This window comes from Triticum dicoccoides, chromosome 3A, assembly GCF_002162155.2.
Source record: "Triticum dicoccoides isolate Atlit2015 ecotype Zavitan chromosome 3A, WEW_v2.0, whole genome shotgun sequence".
Taxonomy (NCBI): Eukaryota; Viridiplantae; Streptophyta; class Magnoliopsida; order Poales; family Poaceae; genus Triticum; species Triticum dicoccoides.
The window spans coordinates 731,481,289-731,500,534 of NC_041384.1; positions in this window are offsets into that span (position 1 = coordinate 731,481,289).

A 19,246-nucleotide genomic window follows, 5' to 3' on the forward strand; every position below is an offset into this window, starting at 1 on the left:
GAGTTCAGTCTGCTGCTATCAAGTAGAAACAGAATCCATGCATGTAGGAGTGGATGATGTTTTGCATGTCAGTTTACGAAGCAAATATAGTCTAATGTCGGTAACGTTAGTATATGGTATAGTAAACTGACGAATTGACAAACAGAGGACACCTATTCAGAACTTCGGATGCTTCAAAAGTTATTGCTTACTTGTTAAAGGCAACGAGAAGGCTGAGGCATCTCATGGGACAGAGAAGCGGCGAGATTGATGATTAGGTGCTACTACTAGGGCACATCATATCCAACGACATCAAGGCACATGAATGGAACTACACCACTGAATGAAGAGACAAAACATACAGAATGCAGAGACCAGCCCAGCTGTAGCTCCTGCTTAGAGCATCAGCAGCCAGAGCAACAACAAATCCAACATCTTGGCATTCTGTAGTCAAGTCCACTGAGAAAGAGAACTTGTTCCGAAGGAATTCAAGGAAGTAGCAGCATGCAATTTGAAGTTGAGCAAGTCGTGAAATGCCCAAGGCGTACAAGTTAGATTTTGCAGCGGATACGGTCTAGCTGAGCTTTAACATCTGGATTGGGTGTGAGGAGAACCTGAGCAAGGCTCAAAGGACCTTCACGAGTGATATCACTATCAGCTATCAAACATGAGAGATAACCAGGCACCTGGGGGCCAGTGATGTTTTCTTTCTTGGCATCGCTGAGGTCATACCTGGTGTACATGTTATAAAACTTGTTTCCACCAAAACTGCCGTAAGTGCAGTTGCCCTTATCTGCGTCAACTAACACGCACCTGCCAGAACTTAGAAAGAGCGCACAACTTCTGATACTTTCGATTGGTTCAAGTACCTTCCGCTCAACGTCCACGCTGAAAAATTCAGTGATTTCGAGATCCACTCTAACAACCAGCAGTTTACCAGCAGACTCCACGAGAGCACCAGTGTAGTGCATTTCAATCTCCAGTATCCTCTCAGCATACCAAAGGCCACCAGTCCAAACGATCTTATATAACATTCCTTTCAAACTGAGCACATAAACATTGCCTGCACAGGTGACCATGCTCCGGAGGCAGAACGACTCTTCCTCCTTCAAAGCAGCATCATGAATCTTCACCGCGTAGAGCTGGCCCGTGGGATCAGCAGAGTAAACCACCGCATTACCACCGAGCAGTACGTATTTGCAGAGGATCTGTGGGAATGAGAAGATAATCGTTGGTTCGGAGCCAGCGAGAGCGATTGCTGCCGCCACCTGAGACCCCGGAGGTATTGGCGCCGCAAAAGGAAGCATGTCACCAGTCAATGGGTTGAGGAGACGAGCGGCATGCGGACGCTCCCTGTCCCCCAGCCCCAGGACGAGGAGACCGTCGGATGCATCGACGAGGATGTAGTCACGGAGCACCGGGAGGCGCAGGCGGCGGAAGCGTCCTGTGGTGACGTTGAGGAAGAGGGGTCGGCCTTGGTCGTCGTCTGCCCCATTGAGTAAGACCCACTGCCGTGGGCGGAAACGAAGGTCGGTGACCGCCGCGTGCGAAGATGGCTTGTCGACGGAAGAGCGCCAGCTGGGGCAGACGGCCCTCATGGCCATGTACTCGTCGACGTCGCTGGTGGAGAGGAGGAAGTCGGCGATGAGCTGGACGAGGTCCGGCTGAAGCGACGCCCATTCCGCCCGCCGCTTCTGGCTGCTGCCGCCGCCCTCCTCCTTCATGGCCGCGCCGCCGATGCCGTCGTCCTCCACAAACACCGCGTCGCCAATGCTTAGGGTTTGGCTTCGATGGAGGTGGAAGACGCAAATGACGGCGCTGAAGGGGCTGGATTTGAGGATTTAGGGGAGAAAAAAGGACCGATCTGACGGACGGATTTGGGACGGATGCGTTTAGGGTTTGGCTTGGAGTTAGGCTGGATTTGGGGATTTGGAGGAGAGGGCCGGCGGCTGCGGTCGGGCTTGGGCTGGCGGAAATACTTACAGGCCTAGATACGTGTGTGGATTAAAAAAAAAAGATACGTGTGTACTGGTGCTGAGTTTCAGCCGTACGGCTTGTTTTTTTTAACATCAGTACAGACGCAAACGCTCATACATACGCGCATACACTCACCTCTATGAACGCACACCCTACCCCTATGAGCACCTCCAAGTGACTGAGCCTACAGACGCAAGCGCTCATACATACGCGCATACACTCACCTCTATGAACGCACACCCTACCCCTATGAGCACCTCCAAGTGACTGAGCCGGCATGTCATCTTGAAATTTACGAAGTCACCATGGGCGCCTCGTCATCGACGGGAATGTTTCCTCCCACTGAAAGCGCAGGAAATCCTGAAATAAATTCAGGAATAATGCGAGCACCAGGACTTGAATCTCTGGTGGGCTAGGGATACCATTGTCCCTCTAACCATCTAACCACAGATTGATGCGCGCCGTAGGGCTTGTTACAGATTGTATTTTCTCCCCTTAATTAACTAGTACAAAAGATTACACTTCAATAGTGTGTACCATGTGAGTGTATGTGTTTGAATAGTGACGGAAGACCCCGGGCGAACTGGGCTAAGAGCATCTCCAGCCGTTGGCCTCCTAGGGGGCTAGAAAATCGCCGTCTAGGGGCGAGCCGACACTAAAATCGGTGTTGGGTACGATTCCGTTCCCAACCGCCGCCCCCAGGTCGCCCCCAGGCATCGTTATCGGCTCATTTTTTGGGCTAATGTGCCCACTTTCGGCAAAAAACGGCCCGTTATCGACACAAATCGGCCCATATTCGCCTTGGTTCGGCGCAAATTCATAAGAAGTTATTTTTTTATCACATAGGTCATCACAGAAAATCAATAGAAATCAAATAGTTCAATACAAATTATATAGTTCAATAAATAAAAACTCATATTTCATTACACGTCGAGCTAGGTATTGCCCTTGAGCCTCCATCAGTGATGGAGCCAAGGGGGGACGAGATGTACTTGGAGACGTACAGCCAACGAGCCCATAATCCCACGTACAACGTAGCCCCCCATCCCCCTAATATAAGTTCTTAATGTGTACTTTACAAAAAGAAGAGAAAAAAGACCATAGTAAAAGCCCACTAGCGGCCAGTTGACAACGTAACCTCCCATCTAGTCTCTTGGAGGCACTACAAAATTCCTTGGGTGTGCAAATATCTAATCCGGAGGAGCTAAGGTTATTAGCTAACAGTTTCTAGCAGACTTTATACCTATCGGAGGGCGTTCATTATATGGAGGCGGTGTTGACCCATGTGCCCAAGAAGGTAACAGCTGCGATGAACTCAAGTCTCTGTGCACAATATACTAAGGAGGAGGTTAAGGTTGCGTTATTTCAAATGTTTCCGACCAAATCCCCGGGGCTGGACGGCTTTCCCGCCCACTTCTACCAACGACATTGGGATATTTGTGGTGATGAAGTAACAGAGATAGTCATTACAATTGTAAAGGGCGAGGAAAGTCCAGCTTCTATTAATGATACTATCCTGGTATTGATTCCCAAGGTAACAAATCCAACATCACTTGCGCAATTTCGGCCCATCAATTTGTGCATTGTTTTGTATAAGATAGCCTCGAAGGTCATTGCCAATAGACTAAATCTGATTCTGCCAGATATAATTTTTGAGGAACAGTCTGCCTTTGTTCCCGGAAGGCTTATCACTGATAATATTATATGTGCATATGAATGTTTGCATTTCATAAGCGGTCTAGGGCCAAGACAAACAACTTTTGTGCTTTAAAGCTGGACATGATGAAGGATTATGATAGAATGGAGTGGGAATATTTAAGAGGTATTATGACTAAGCTGGGTTTTAACCAACAGTGGATAGATATTGTCATGGGCATGGTTTCTTCAGTTCCTTTTTCAGTATGCTTCTATGGAGAAAAGCTTGAGTCTTTTAAGCCAACAAGAGGTATCCGGCAGGGAGACCCAATCTCCCCCCTACTTATTCTTGATTGTAGCAGAGGGCCTTTCGTGCCTCCTTAAATCAAGTTCTCAATCATCGATGCCAGGGATCAAGGTGGCCCCCACGGCTCCAACCGTGAACCACCTTCTTTTTGCAGATGATAGCCTATTGCTTTTCAAGGCAAGTGGGGAAGGATCAAATGCGGTGTCAAACCTACTAGATACATATTGTGCTGCTTCGGGACAGAGGATCAATAATGAGAAGTCGTCAATCTTTTTCAGCAATGGTTGCCCTCCACAGCGGAGAGAAACTATCAAGAATAACCTGCAAGTCCAGAATGAATCTTTGAGTGAGCGTTACCTTGGCATGCCTACTGATGTTGGCCACTCGAATAATGGTACTTTCAAATATCTTAGGGACCGCGTGTGGGAAAAGGTCAAGGGGTGGATGGCTAAGTTACTTTCCTCAGCTGGTAAGGAGGTTCTGATCAAGGCTATAGCGCAAGCAATCCCGGTCTATTCAATGGCGTGCTTCATATTACCACGAGGACTATGTGACAGTATCAGTTCCATCATCCGTCAGTTCTGGTGGGGCTCCAAGCAGGGGAAGAGGAAATCTTGCTGGGTCGCATGGGATACTATGACTATGCCCAAACACTTGGGGGTTTAGGCTTCCGTGACATGGAAATATTCAACCTAGCTCTTCTGGCCAGATAGGCTTGGCGAACTTTGACTGATAGCACCTCCCTGAGTGCCAAAATTCTCAAGGCGATTTACTTCCCGGATTGCTCTTTGCCTCACATCCCTCCCAGATTTGGTGCGCTATCTTGGATGGGCACGACGTCCTGTCACAGGGTCTCATTCGGAGAATTGGGGATGTCGAAACGATGAAAATTTGGCTTGATAACTAGATCCCGAGAGACAGCTCGAAGCGTCCTTTTACAGCCCAGGCACTAAATGCTCCGGTTAGTGTTGCACAACTAATTGATGGCACAACGGCAACCTGGAAGGAAAACCTAGTCCGGGCTGTTTTCGCTCAGGTTGATGCGGAGGTAATACTTCGGATCCCGGTGTGCACACGACGAGTCCAAGATTTATGGGTGTGGCATGAGGAGGTTCGAGGACGTTTTACTGTACGGTCTGCTTACCGGATGATCCTTCATATGAAACACGCCCATGAAGCCTAGCTAGATGGAAACGGTGGTACCTTATATGATGTCAATGAAACTAGCAAATGGTCTATGATCTGGCACATTCAGGTACCCTCAAAACTGAAGGTATTCGTTTGGCGTCTCGCCCGACAGTCAATGCCAACGGGGACAGTCCTGAAACACAGGCACATGGCAACGGAAGATACTTGTGCATTATGCGGGGCAGTTGACACTTGGGAACATGCGCTGATTCTTTGCCCGATGGAGGGGAGTGTGTGGGCGTTGGCGCTCGAGGAGCTGGTAGACCGAATTAGTGAACAAGGGGAAGATAACCCGAAAGACCAGCTTTGCAATCTGCATGAAATATTACCCAAGGACCTCTTTGATCGCTTGGTAGTAACTCTATGGGCACTATGGGGAGTTCGGCGGAAGGCTATCCACGAGAACATTTTCCAATCACCGATTTCAGTGAATGCATTCATAACCAGTTACCATGCTGAGCTGCAGATTGTCAATACCAGAACCCCAGTGGGTCATGAGCTTGGGCATGCGCCGACAGCTGCACGTCGGTCGTGGTTGGCCCCAACAACAGGAAATGCCAAACTAAACATGGACGTTGCTGTTTCCAGGAGTGGCTTTGGGGCTGTTGGTGTGATGTGCAGAGATGACGCTGGGAGGTTTGTGGGTGCTGCGACACTCTTTTTCAACCACATTGATGATCCGGCGACCCTGGAGGGCCTTGCCATTAGAGAGGCTTTGACACTGGCAGATGATCTTTACATGCGGAAGATTGAGGTTGCATCAGACTGCAAAGTGGTGGTACAAGATTTGAAGATGGACAATTCGGCAAGCTATGGCGCAGTTGTACATGAAATAATAGACCATTCCTTGCTTTTTGATTTCTGCATTTTTAATCATCAACTTAGGAGCTCAAATTATGAAGCTCACAACTTAGCGAAGCATGCTTTATCTCTCGATGATGGTCGCCATGTTTGGTTAGGTCACCCCGGATACCTACCATCCGTCCCTGTAAACATTGTGAAGAACTAATAAAAAGCTTCGCGAGGTTGTCTCAAAAAAAATCTAGTCTCTTGGACTTCGTTCTTTTTCGTCCATAATTAGCGTGTACGTGGGTAAAGATTAGGCGCTGCCGCCGCCGCCATGTGCCCTTGCCGTCCGTCTAACTCTGATCCCTACTACTTACTCTGCTTCTCACACTCTGATTCATACGGCGAGTTGACGACGCAACGTACTTCACTGGTTCAGCCAACAACTAGCAGGTCAGCACATCACAGTATACTAATTTCTCTTGATTTTCATCTCGTATCAGTTTTGAAATTATACATTAGATTTAGTTGTTTTATTTCGTGATTTGAGATGCTATTAAGAATTCATATCTTGTAGGCATCCTAGAAATTTTCGTGATGCAGATTATCTTGTGCGAGTTCCTTTTTGTGGTGTAAAAATTTCCTAAGTCGTCTGTATGAGTATAGAATTCAGAAATTAAAATTCCTCAACTATGAAGAGAAAAGACAATGCCAAACAACACTAAGATAATTCGTTCTCTAAGCTGGTTGCTTCTGAAACTGAGATTCCTATCTTATGATGAGTAAAAACGCTGCCAAACGTTTTGAAAAAAAACCCGCCGCAAACCATCATTAAGATTAGTTCGTTTTCTAAGCCAGTTGCTTCGAATTGTCAAATTGTTAACGAAGCTGACATGCAAGTGCTCAACCTTGTTCTCGATAATCATCTTTTGTACTGGATTTTTTATATCCATACTTGACTTGGCCCCCCGATATCCAAATCCTGGCTCCGCCCCTGGCCTTCGTAGGTGTTCCACTAGATCCTGATACAGTTGTTGATACATCTGTGGGTCTTTGATGTCCTGTCACATATTGAGGAAGACAGTCCAGGTTGCCGGTAGCTGGTGATCAACTTGCGCAAGAGGACCCTACCTGCAGTCATTGAGTGAGTCACCGGAAGCTCCGTATGCAAGCATCCTCATAGCTGTCGTGCACTTCTGGATTGAGGTGAATCCAAGTTTGCCAGTGCAATCCTTCTTGCACTTGAAGTATCTATCGAACTCTCGGATGGATTTCACGATCCTGAGAAAAACCTTTCGGCTCATCCGATAACGGCGCCGAAATAGTTTGTCACAGTGCAGTGGAGCGTCGGCGAAGTAGTCAGAGTATAGCGTGCAATAGCCTTCCAGATGATGTCAGTTCTTTGCTTTCAGCCGCACGGCGCCGAGCCGCCTCGGCGCGGCTTTTCATTGCTTGCGAGCAGGCCGGCCAGTGCGGCGATGACCATGAGATGCTCCTCGTCTTGGACGTCGGCATCGGCTTCCTCCTCCAGCAACGCCGCGAGCGCCTCCTCGTCGTCCGAGTCCATCGCCGAGCAGACAAATCGCCGAACACCTGGCGGGCGTGGTGGGCGCACAACCACCGGTATCCCGCCCCGTGCGGCTGGAAAACGCGCCGAGGAAGGTGGTGTAGAGGTTGCCGCGGCGAAATCTTCTGTCTTCTCCTGCGGGGAATGGCCTATCTAGCGGTTGTGGGCGGTGGGCGCGCTGGGATCGGCTGGGTGGCGGCCGAGCGCGCGAGGGTCGGGGGCAAATCTGGATGCTTGTCTTGACTTTTCGCCTGGCAATGTGGCCCAGGCGTGTTTTTCCATTCCACTGGAGCCCCCGAGCGCCCCTTGTGTGCTCGGTTCGGCCTGGGATCGCCGGGCCAAAAAACGGGCCGAGCCGGCGGATTTCGACATCTTGAGGGTGCGACTGGGAGGTCTTTTGGGCGCCAGCGTGAAAAAAGTCGCCCCGAGGGACCTGTTGGGGGCGCGGCTGGAGATGCTCTAAGGCCCAGGTAGCTTCGTTAACTGTAGCATTTTACTATAGCTACAGTGCTAAAATATACAAAGAGATGGGCCTCACGCCCTGGCCGTCGCCCCTTCTGCCTGGGGCCTGAATCCAAACATGTGTGTGAAGGTGTGTGTCTATTTTGTAATCAGTGTTTTTTAAAAAATCTCAAAGGAGCAGCGGCGGCAGTGCACCTCACCTTTGTGTAAGGGCATGTGAAACCAGTCAGTGTGTGCCGCTTGTACAAGCTCTGGCCGGTGGGAGCAAGTACGAGCCTGGTCCTAGCCTTTCGAAGAAACTGACTCATGGGAGAAGCATGATGGGAGAAAAAAAATTCTTTAAAATGGCAGTTATCCTACATTTATTAATAAGAAGAAAATTTCTCAGTTAATCAAAGGAAATCGAGCAAAAACTAGATCGCCCATTTAATTATGAAGAACCGGGCAAAAACCATCACAACTGTTGAGCAGCACACATAAGATACCCCATGCACATCACTCCAAAGAGGGTCTCGCCGAGACAACACGCATGCGTCATCGTCATCACTCCTCCCCTAAAGGCGTCATCACGATCCCTAAACTCTGAGCAAACGACTCCGACCTCACCGTACGCGATCATCGACTCAACCGGCATTGAGAGACTACCTGATGATGAAAGAAAATCCTCGCCACACTCAGCCACTTGTGATCAGTCAGCGCAGCTCTGACTGACAAAGAACTACGAAGGACAAAACCACGCATGACTGACGCCACGGAAGATTGCTGAATGGGCCACCTGTAGCCGGTCATCATATATCATAGCAACTTCACACGTTGGCGTAACTACATCAATCTTCTCCTAGCGGGCTATCATGCGGAGGACCATGTCCGGGAGGCCTCGGCTGGCCGATCAAGCCTAGCGCGACGATGACAACACCATCGTCCTTTGGTTCTTCTCCACCACCGAGGGGGATCTGCTCGACGTCGTCGCCACTGTCGGTTCCACCGCTACACCATCTCGACTCGACTTCACAAGTATTTCCCTGAAAACAAGGCCGAGCACACCAAACATCTTGGCCAGGAGTTCTAGGGCACCGTCTAAGGGTGACCTTATAATCAAAGACCACTGCCACCGCCTCCAAGGTATCACCGACGAACTTGCTGATGTCCGGGAGCCGGCCAGCGAACACACCTTGACCTTGCAGATGCTTGATGGGCTGGGGGCAAAGTTCGTGATGCAGGTAGCCATCATTCCGTCCATCGTGCCCCTACCCACATTAACCCAGGTGCCGTCTCTCATCATTGACGAGCTATCCATGGACAAGCGTGCTAACATTGAGAGTACTCAGATTACTGTCGTGCAACATGAAGACCACGACGTAGATCATTCGGGCGATCGAGGCGGAGCACAAGATGTCGACCACGGGACCATGGCGACTGGATCGATGACCGTCGTCCTGGTGCACCTATGTAGGGCTACCCGTGATGTTCTCCTTCACGCTGGCACCACTTGCTCCAACTCCCTATGATGCACCACCTCGTGGCTAGGGTACCACGATCATGTACCACGCAGCTCCCAGCTACGGCTCCGCCTTCACGCCAACGGCGAATGGATCATTGATAAGGGCGCTGCTTCTGATGTCACCGGTGATCCAGGTGCATTGTCCTTGTTTTGTCCCCTTTTGGCGCCTTACACTCGTCATATTATAGTCGGTAATGGCTCTCGCCTCCATATGCTTGCCACTGGTACTGCTCACCTTTCGTCTAAACCTTTTTATCTCAACCATATTCTTCTGTCTCCTAACATTCTCAAGAATCTCATCTCCGCTCGTAAATTTACTTGCAATAATTTGTGTTCTGTCGAATTTGACCCCCTTGGCTTTTCCGTGAAGGATCTAGCCACCAAGGAAGTTCTTCTTAGGTGCAACAGGGATGGTCACTTGTACCCCTTTTCTAGAAATAATGGCACTACCCCTACAACCGCCTTCACCATTTCCACACATGATCTCTGGCATCGGCAGCTTGGGCACCCTAGATCCTCATCATTTCTTTTCATTTTATTAGCTACTCTGTTATAAATATTATCTGGTTGTTACGCATGATTACACTCACTTCTCTTGGACTTTTCCTCTTTGTGCAAAATCTGAGACATGTGACACTCTCATTTGATATTTTATATTTATTTTCACCTAATTCGGTGTGCTCATTAGGTGTGTGCAATGTGGCAACGGAGGAGAGTTCCTCACCACCATTCTCCGCAACTACTTCTCCTCTAATGGTGTATCCTCTTTTTTATGGGTCTCTAATGGTGTATCCTTTCATCTTACTGCCCCCATACTTCTTCACACAATGGTAAAGCAAAGCGCCACATTCGTACCACTGACGACGTAGTCCATACTTTGCTTCTCCAAGCTGCTCCCTCCTCCCTTTTTGGTCGAGGCTTTACACACATCCACCACCTTTCTCAACATTCGTCCCTCCGAGGTCATTCACCACTTCACTCCCTGTTTTCTTCTCTATGGCATGCATCCCACATACGACCACCTTTAGATGTTTGGTTGCCTTTTTTACCCTAGCACATCTGCCACGGCCGCTCACAAGCTCTTTCGCCGGTCCACATGTTGCATCTTCACTAGCTATCCACGGGAACATAAGGGCTACCGTTGTTTTTATCTATCCACGTGCAATGTTATATTTTGGCAACATGTCACTTTTTGCGAAAATTGTTTTCCTTTTTATGCGTGTACAGGATTCGTGGCCGCAAAAATTCCGCACCCTACCAACCCTCTAGCCGACCCCCCTCGATCTGCGCTCCTCGTCCCACTACCCATCACCAGATTCGCCGCGGTCCACTCACTCCACGCCACACTGTCCCCAGCGCTAACGCCCACATGCCTTCTCAGTCCTGCCGTGGTGCCCACTACCCCTGCCACCAACCGCAAGCCCGCACACACGGCCCAAATCCTCAGACCCCCCTCGGGATCACTCCTAGGAATCCCGGCCACCCATGATCTCTCTGGATGCACCCAACTACCGCCCACACCACCGCAGCCCAACAAATCCCCCATGACTGTCGTGCGTCTTCTGATTTTCTCCACTCCTTCATTGCCATGTACACCCCTATCTTCTCTTGACACGCAGTTGTCACCACGCGCCATACATGTTTCTCCACCTACCAACTCACATCGGATGAAGACTAGGGGCCAAAACGGTTACGCCACACCTAAGCAGATCCTTGATCTCCATGTTTCTGACGCCCTTTCCTCTGTTCCTTCCTCATATCATGCACCACTCAAGGATTCAAATTGGCATGCCACAATGATTGATGAGTTTAGTGCACTAAGTAAGAATGATATACATGGTATTTGGTTCCTTGTCCTGTAGGTTTCAACGCAATGACTGACAAGTGGATCTTCCATCATAAGTTCCACCTAGACGGCACTTTGGAGTGGTACAAAGCTCGGTGGGTGGTACAAGGCTTCACACAACACTCGAGCGTCGACTATGGGGAGTTCTTCAGCCCTGTAGTCAAACTGACAACCATACGAGTCGTCCTCAGCATTGCGGCCGCCAATGCATGGCCCGTCCAATGGATGGATGTAAAAAATGATTGTAAGAACATTTATTTGGATTAATTAATATACTGGGTGTTTTTTTAAAAAAATTGTTTTTTATCACGGCGATCTTGCCAAGACCGTCTATTGTCAGCAGCCCGCAGGCTTTGCGGATGCCACCCTCAGTTTTGTGTCTTCTAAGTGGGACACCTCTCTCTTCATTCAGCATCATGGCGCCACCCTCGGATACCTTTTGTTGTTTGTTGATGATATCATCCTCACTGCCAGTAACACAGCTTCACTCCAGCACTAGTAGAAAACGGAGCTTTAAAACCGGTTTGTAAGGGCCTTTAGTGCCGGTTATGGAACCGGCACTAAAGTGTGGGCACTAAAGGCCCCCCCCTTTAGTACCGGTTCGGCACGAACCGACGCTAAAGTGTCAGTAACACCAACCGGTACTAAAGGTTTTTTTTGAAAATTTTGGAATTTTTTTTGATTTTTTTATTTTTAATTTTTCTGAATTATTTGATGATTTAGTCTTTAATCACCTCTCTTAACTGCTCAAGTGTGGATCACTCATTCCAAATCATCTAACTTCTCGATAGGTCACCCATCCCTCTCACTACTCCAGCCCGAGCACGCTTAACTTTCGGGTTCTATTCTCCATCATTTCCAAGTCTGCACTTGTTGTTTTTCTGACAATAGTAAGATGTTAATCCTATTAACCCTCAGAAGTTTAGCTTGAGCATGAAGTCACACATTTCACCGTTTGAGTTTGAAACTATTATTCTAAAAAAAACAGTAATTATTTAGTAACGCTAATATTTCTTGAATAAGTTTGATCACAGTTTGACCAGATTTGACCAAAATTCAAAAAATTGAAATAATTATTTAGTAACACTAATATTCTTGAATAATTATGTAGTAACATTAATACTTCTTGAATAAGTAGTTTGGCCAGATTTAACCATTTTTTTTAAAAAAACTAAAATTTGACCATAGCTTTTTTTTCCTTTTGGAATTTGAGGATTCTAAAAAATTCCAAACTCTATAGTGCAGGTTGGTGACGCAAACCGGTACTATAGGTTAGACCTTTAGTACCGGTTTGTGTCACAAACCATCACTAAAGGGGCTCGTGGGGCCCTGGCCTGACGCCAGCCTGCCACCACCCCTTTAGTACCGGTTCGTGGCACGAACCGGTACTAAAGGTTCATTACGAACCGGCACTAATGCATAGCCATTCGAACCAGCACTATTGATCACATTAGTGCCGGTTTTTTTACAAACCGGCACTAATGTGCTTCACGTTTGACCTTTTTTCTACTAGTGCAGTCACTTGTTGCCTCGTCGCGGGTGAGTTTTCCATGAGTGACCTCGGTGATATGCATCACTTTCTTCGCGTCAGTGTGCAGTCTATTGGATAGTTGAGTGGGTTATTCTATTCTACATGAAAACTTGGCACGGAATCTTGATGAGGCAACAGTGTTGGAAATCCGTTGTGTGAACTCCTTGTATTTGCAAAAAATTAATAAAAAAAGACGGAAGTACCTAGAACTCATCTAGATGAAATATAATTTGGTCTCATTCACCTGTATCTCATCTAGATGAGTTCCGCAAAACTGAAAAAAGACTCCTCGTCTTCCTATAGATATCCATTGAACTCGGCCTGGCCGGCCTCCAAGTGATGTGAAACAAGGGCATCGAAGCGTCGCCTGTGCACGCACACAGTCATTCCTCATCGAACGCACCACCACTCCCAAGTCACGCGCTGCTATTGCCCTTCGGCTTCCGATGCAATTAACTGTCGTTCTTCTCCTCTTCCAAGTCCCACCCGCCCATCAAAAAATAGCATGCATGTGTGGTAAACGAGGCGACGGGCAACACTGTAAATCGAAGGGAATGTAACTTCACCCATCCATCTACAAAAGCTCGTCACACCGGCCAGTTTCCATCCATCTCCCGTCCAAATGCCATTGCCTCCAAACTTGCGTCCATCTACACCCACTACCACACAAGTTCCTTGATCACGTCAATTTGATCATGCCCGACTGGTCGTCACTCCCCCCGGACCTTGTCCGCTGCATCGGCGACCGCCTCCTGGCCTCCAGCGACTTCGACTACTACATGGATATGCGCGGCGTCTGTCGTGGATGGCGCTCGGCCACCGCCGACCCACGTGGGCGCGGTGCACACGTCATGACTCCCGCTTCCGTGCGGAGCACTGGGTCCTCCTCGAGTGGAAGCCCGAAGACGACGGTGATCGTCTCCTCCTCAATCTGCTCACCGGCCGCTTTCTCCGACGGCGCCTCCCGTTGCTCCGCGTATATGACCTGTTCCACTGTGCAATCGGTTACCTCATGCTCCTTGACAGGAGCTACGATATTGTTTTCTACTTCCTCAACCCATTAACAGGCTATATGTTCTGTCCTGGTGTCAAATCCAAACCACCTGAAGTGCTAAGCGCTATGGCGGAAAAGGAAGACGATGATGATAATTATGGGTATCATCCTAAGTTTCACGTGGTGTCTCCCGCCGGAGAAAGGCTGCTTATCCGTCGTTTACATGGCACAATAAAAGTTTTCAGAAAGAATGCCGAGGGGAAGGCGGTGGAGCCTGTCAAGAGCATCGGCTGCCATGCGATCTTCCTCGGCAATAGGTGCCTCTTGGTCGATGCTGAGAAGCTTCCTGTTACGGAAATATGCAACTTGATCTTATTAGGAGGCCAAAGCCATCATATATATATATGTATAAGAGAATGCCAAGAGGCTGGAATACAAAAGGTCAAAGGCCATCATCAATATAACTCTAACACCCCCCCTCAAACTCATGGTATATCAACAACACTGAGTTTGGAGAGGTGAAATCCATGCTGCGCTCTAGTCTGTGCCTTCGTGAAGAAGTCTGCTAGCTGTAACTCGGAAGGCACATACTGAAGACCAATAACATGATCCTGCACAGCAGCGCGCACAAAAAATGCATCAACACCAATATGCTTGGTAAGCTCATGCTTCACCGGGTCCCGTGCAATACTGATAGCACCTGTACTGTCTGACAAGAGGGTGGTAGGTGTAGTAACAGAAACACCAAAATCCTCCAATAACCATTGTAACCAAGTCACCTCTGTCGCCAGAAGAGCCATAGCTCGCAACTCAGCCTCGGCACTCAAATGAGAAACTGCAGTCTGTTTCTTCGTCTTCCAGGCAATGATAGAACCACCAAGAAAAACACAGTAAGCAGAAAGTGAACGGCGGTCCGAAGGATCACTGGCCCACGTAGCATCTGAATAGGCCTGAAGCTGTAACGAGCTGGAACGGGGGAAAAAGAGACGACGAGAGATGGTGCCATGAAGATATCGTAGAACACGAAGAAGGTGACTATAGTGAATTGAAGTGGGAGCAGAAACAAACTGACTCAGAATATGGACAGGATATGAGATATCCGGACGTGTGACAGCAAGATAGACAAGACTCCCAACAAGATGACGATAACGTGTCGGATCAGACAATGGCTCACCGTCTGAGGCACGAAGGTGAAGATTGAGCTCCATAGGAGTCTCAACAGTGCGCTCATCACTAAGAGCCGCACGAGTAAGAAGATCCTGGATATACTTTTCTTGGGAAATAAAAAAGCCATCAGGGGTGGATGAAACCTCAATCCCAAGAAAGTAACGAAGAGGACCAAGATCAGACATTAGGAACTGCTCACTGAGGCGGGCCTTGACAAAGGCAATGTGAAAGTGCGTTATATCAACTAGAGGGGGGTGAATAGGCGATTTTTATGAAAGTCTTCAAAACGTGGGAGTTATGAAGACAAACAACGAAGATATGCCTATTAGTATGCAGCGGAAGTTAGATTACACTAGGCAAGCCATGGTCAAGTATTCAATAGAGTGAAAGCACAATGACAAACAGCTGCAGTGTAATAAGGATCAGGTAGGAAGAAGTTATGAAGCCAAACAGATCATACATTCACGTTGTGAAGACAAAAGATAGAGCAAGCATGCAATGGCTTCACAGTGAGTAACAGTAAGGAAAAAAGGAAGTGAAGATGAAACCAGTGACTCGTTGAAGACAATGATGTGTTGGACCAGTTCCAGTTGCTGTGACAACTGTACGTCTGGTTGGAGCGGCTAGGTATTTAAATCTTAGGACACGCAGTCCCGGACACCCAGTCCTGAACACACAGCTCAGGACACCAAGTCCTCACCGTATTCTCCTTGAGCTAAGGTCACATAGTCCTCGCCCAATCACTCTGGTACGTCCTCAAGGTAGACTCCCAAACCTTCATAGACTTCGTTCACTGGCAATCCACAATGTCTCTTGGATGCTCTGAACGCGACGCCTAACCGTCTGGGGATGCACAGTCCTCAAGTGTAATAAGTCTTCAGATCACACAGACAAGAAGACTTAAGTGATGCCCAATGTTCTCTGGCTCTGGGTGGTTAGGGCTTTTCTCCTCGCTAGGAATTTTCTCTCAAAGGCTTCGAGGTGGGTTGCTCTCAAACGACAAAAGCCGTGCACTAAAATCTGAGCAGCCAACCGTTTATGGTTGTAGGGGGTGGACTATTTATAGCCACTTGGCAACCCGACCTGATTTGTCCGAAATGGCCCTGGGTCACTAAGGAACTGACACGTGTCTCAACGGTCAGATTTCAAACTCTCATGGCAACTTTACTTGGGCTACAAGCAAAGCTGACTTGTCCGGCTCTGGACAAGATTCGCTCTCATTGTCTTCACTCGAAGACATAAGTTTTTGGTTTAGGCATCACTTCAGTCATTCTGACTGGTTCTCCTGGACCCCACTTATCAGTACGGTGGTTCCTATGACTCAACACAAAAGAAAAAGAACTACGAAAGATCTAAGTCTTCGAGCTCCATAGGCTTCATAACGTGTCTTCTTTTGTCATAGTCTTCAATGTGAATATCTTCATATACCACTTTTGGCTTCAATGTCTTCATACATTTTTAGGGGTCATCTCTGATAGTAAAACCGAATCAATGAGGGACTTCTACCTGTGTTATCCTGCAATTCTCACAAACACATTAGTCCCTCAACTAGGTTTGTCGTCAATACTCCAAAACCAACTAGGGGTGGCACTAGATGCACTTACAATCTCCCCCTTTTTGGTGATTGATGACAAACTAGTTGAAGTTTTCAATGGGGAATATAGTCTGTGAAATTGTAAAGGATAAGGAATTGTCTTCATAAGTTGCAAGGGCTCCCCCTGAAGATGTGCATATAAGTTAATTTGCTTTTGGAATGCAAATGCACATGGCAGGTTGTACTTGGAGATCCACTTCAGCTTATGATGACAATTCACTATGCATGTGAAAGTATATGAAGATAATGACATGCATAATGGAAAATGGACGTCTGCAGAATGAGATAAGTGCGGAATTTATCTTCGCACATGCGGAATTTATCTTCGCAAACCAGGGTGGCAAACAAGTAGCAGACGACCATCTGGTTTAAGTGTTACAACTCATAAGAACCAAATGTAGCAAAAAATGAGAGTTGTAAGCACGAAGCAAAATATAACAAAACATAAAGCACCCGCCCATATGGACCCGCTTGAAGACTATCAACACATATGCTTCTCCCCCTTTTGTCAGTAAGGACCAAAAAGGTTTGAAGACATAGAGTGTCTACTCGTTCCCAGGAGCAGCAGGGTCGTTGGAGGTGTTTGGCGGTGCAGAAGAGCTTGGAGGTGCTGAAGCAGGTGGCGGTGAGGTAGCATCGTCTTCTTCATCAATGATTCTGGCAGTGACTGTGGCAACAGATGAAGAAAACTCAGAGTCTTCAAGTGATGGTGTGCTTCGCATCACAGCCCTTCTCGGAGGTGTGGTGTCAAACTTGAATCGCTCAGTGAAGCCATCCTCTTCAAGTTCAGCTTCAGTACACATCATTGATAGCCCTTTCCATGTACGACGACAGGTTTCATGAGTAACGAAAGCATTCTTGGTGGCAAGATTTCGAAGACGATTAACATCCACCAAGAGGCTTTTCATCTGACGCTTTAGCCAGTCATGATGCCTATCTTGTTTTTGATGAAGGGCCACAAGAAGCTCTCGGTTATTGAGAACACGAGCGCGCTTCTTGGGTCTTGAAGCAGTTGCACTGTCAGTGGCTTCAGTTGAAGCAGGGTGTGGTGCACGTGTAGTGCCAGCCAAAGGATACACCCTGGAGATGGCTTCAACACCTTCATCGTTCTGAGTGAAGCTTTGGTGTTCTGCATTCTGAAGACTCAAAGGTTGCTTGGCAGGCTCAGGATATATAGCTTCAGCAGAGGTATCCACATCTGGCAAGAAGATCCGATGGTTGCGGGCTGAGGGATGATATGAGATCGCAGAGTGAAGCTTGATCAGTCTCATTACCCAAGGAGCATAGAACTTTAAACCAAACAGATCTGAGCCTGATGCAGCTAGTTGGTGTATGAAGAAATCCTGTGCGTTGAAGCATTTGCCATGAAGGATACAGAATATCAGAGTCTTCATTGCACCCTCGATCTTGGCATTTGGAGAGTGCCCTTTAATAGGCAAGAGAGTCTGCCGGATAATGTGATAGATGGTTCTGGGCAGGTACTCAAAGTCTTCAACAAAGAACTCTATTGGATAAGGAGCATCGTGGGGCAATGGCTTCATCATGGAGAGCATCTGACTCATATTTGGTTCAGGCCTCTGGAATATGCTCTCAAGAGCTTCAGTGTGTAGTGGACAACCTTCCTCGAAGAGTTCGCCAGGAGTGGGCTGGCCGGTGAGCTCAATGATATCGAATGCATTGGCTTCGTGATGGACATTGCCGGTCATCCACTCCAGGGCCTAAGTCTTCGGATCTCTGTTGTATCCTTTGATGTGTAGGGTGGCATAGAATTGCAATAGGAGCTCTTCATTCCAGTGCTCTTCATCAGTTACAAACTGTAGCAGACCCACTTGCTTGAAGCAATCCAGCGCTTCCTCTAAACAGGGCAGACCAGCAATGGCTTCAACATCAAGGCGCTTGTGCGGGAAGATGCGACATTGGTTGTATAGGATGCATGAATAGTAGCTGCGCTGAGGATAGCTCCAGAACCTATCTGATGAAATCCTTTCCCTTGAATAGGGGTTCTTGGAGCTGTTGAAGAACGTATTATCTGCCTTGAAGCTATTGATCTCAAAGGAGCCAGGTGCTGATGCAGGACCTGGGAACCTTGGCAGCCTTGGGACTGGCTTCTGGACATGAGGCCTGTGCTCAACATGGTAATCAAATTGAGGACCTGCAGCAGTCTCAGGAATAGAAGTGTCTGGATCAGTAGCTTCGCTGTCTTCTGAAGCTTTTGGTGGGGAGGGCTCCACATTGGCTTCAGTGTTGGTTGTGCCAGCCTCAATATTTTCAGCCTCCGCTTGACTAGCTGGAGGGTCAGTCACAAGCACGTTCTCCTGGAGAACTGCTTCTTGGTGGAGCATAGGAATGGGCTCTTGTGGTGCTTCTTCTGCGGCTGATGCAGCCGGAATGTCTTCAACATAGACTTGAGGCCTTGGACTTTTGCGAAGCCTGTGGAATGCAGACGACGCCTGTGGGGTTGGTGTGGGCTGGGCCTCATTGTCTTCTTCCTCTTGAGGGCGATCCGCCCATGACGCATCTTGTGCAATTGGCGTCAGAGGACGACCAATGCTGATGAGTTCGCTGTGTTCATACTGAGGAAGGGCTGCATCATCTTGTATATTGTCCTGATGACCAATGTCTTCAGCAGTAATGGGGTCGGCTGCTGGTATGTCTTCAGCTTCAGGAGCCTCTGTGGAAGCAGGCTCATGAACTGTCAGTTGTCGTTCTGCG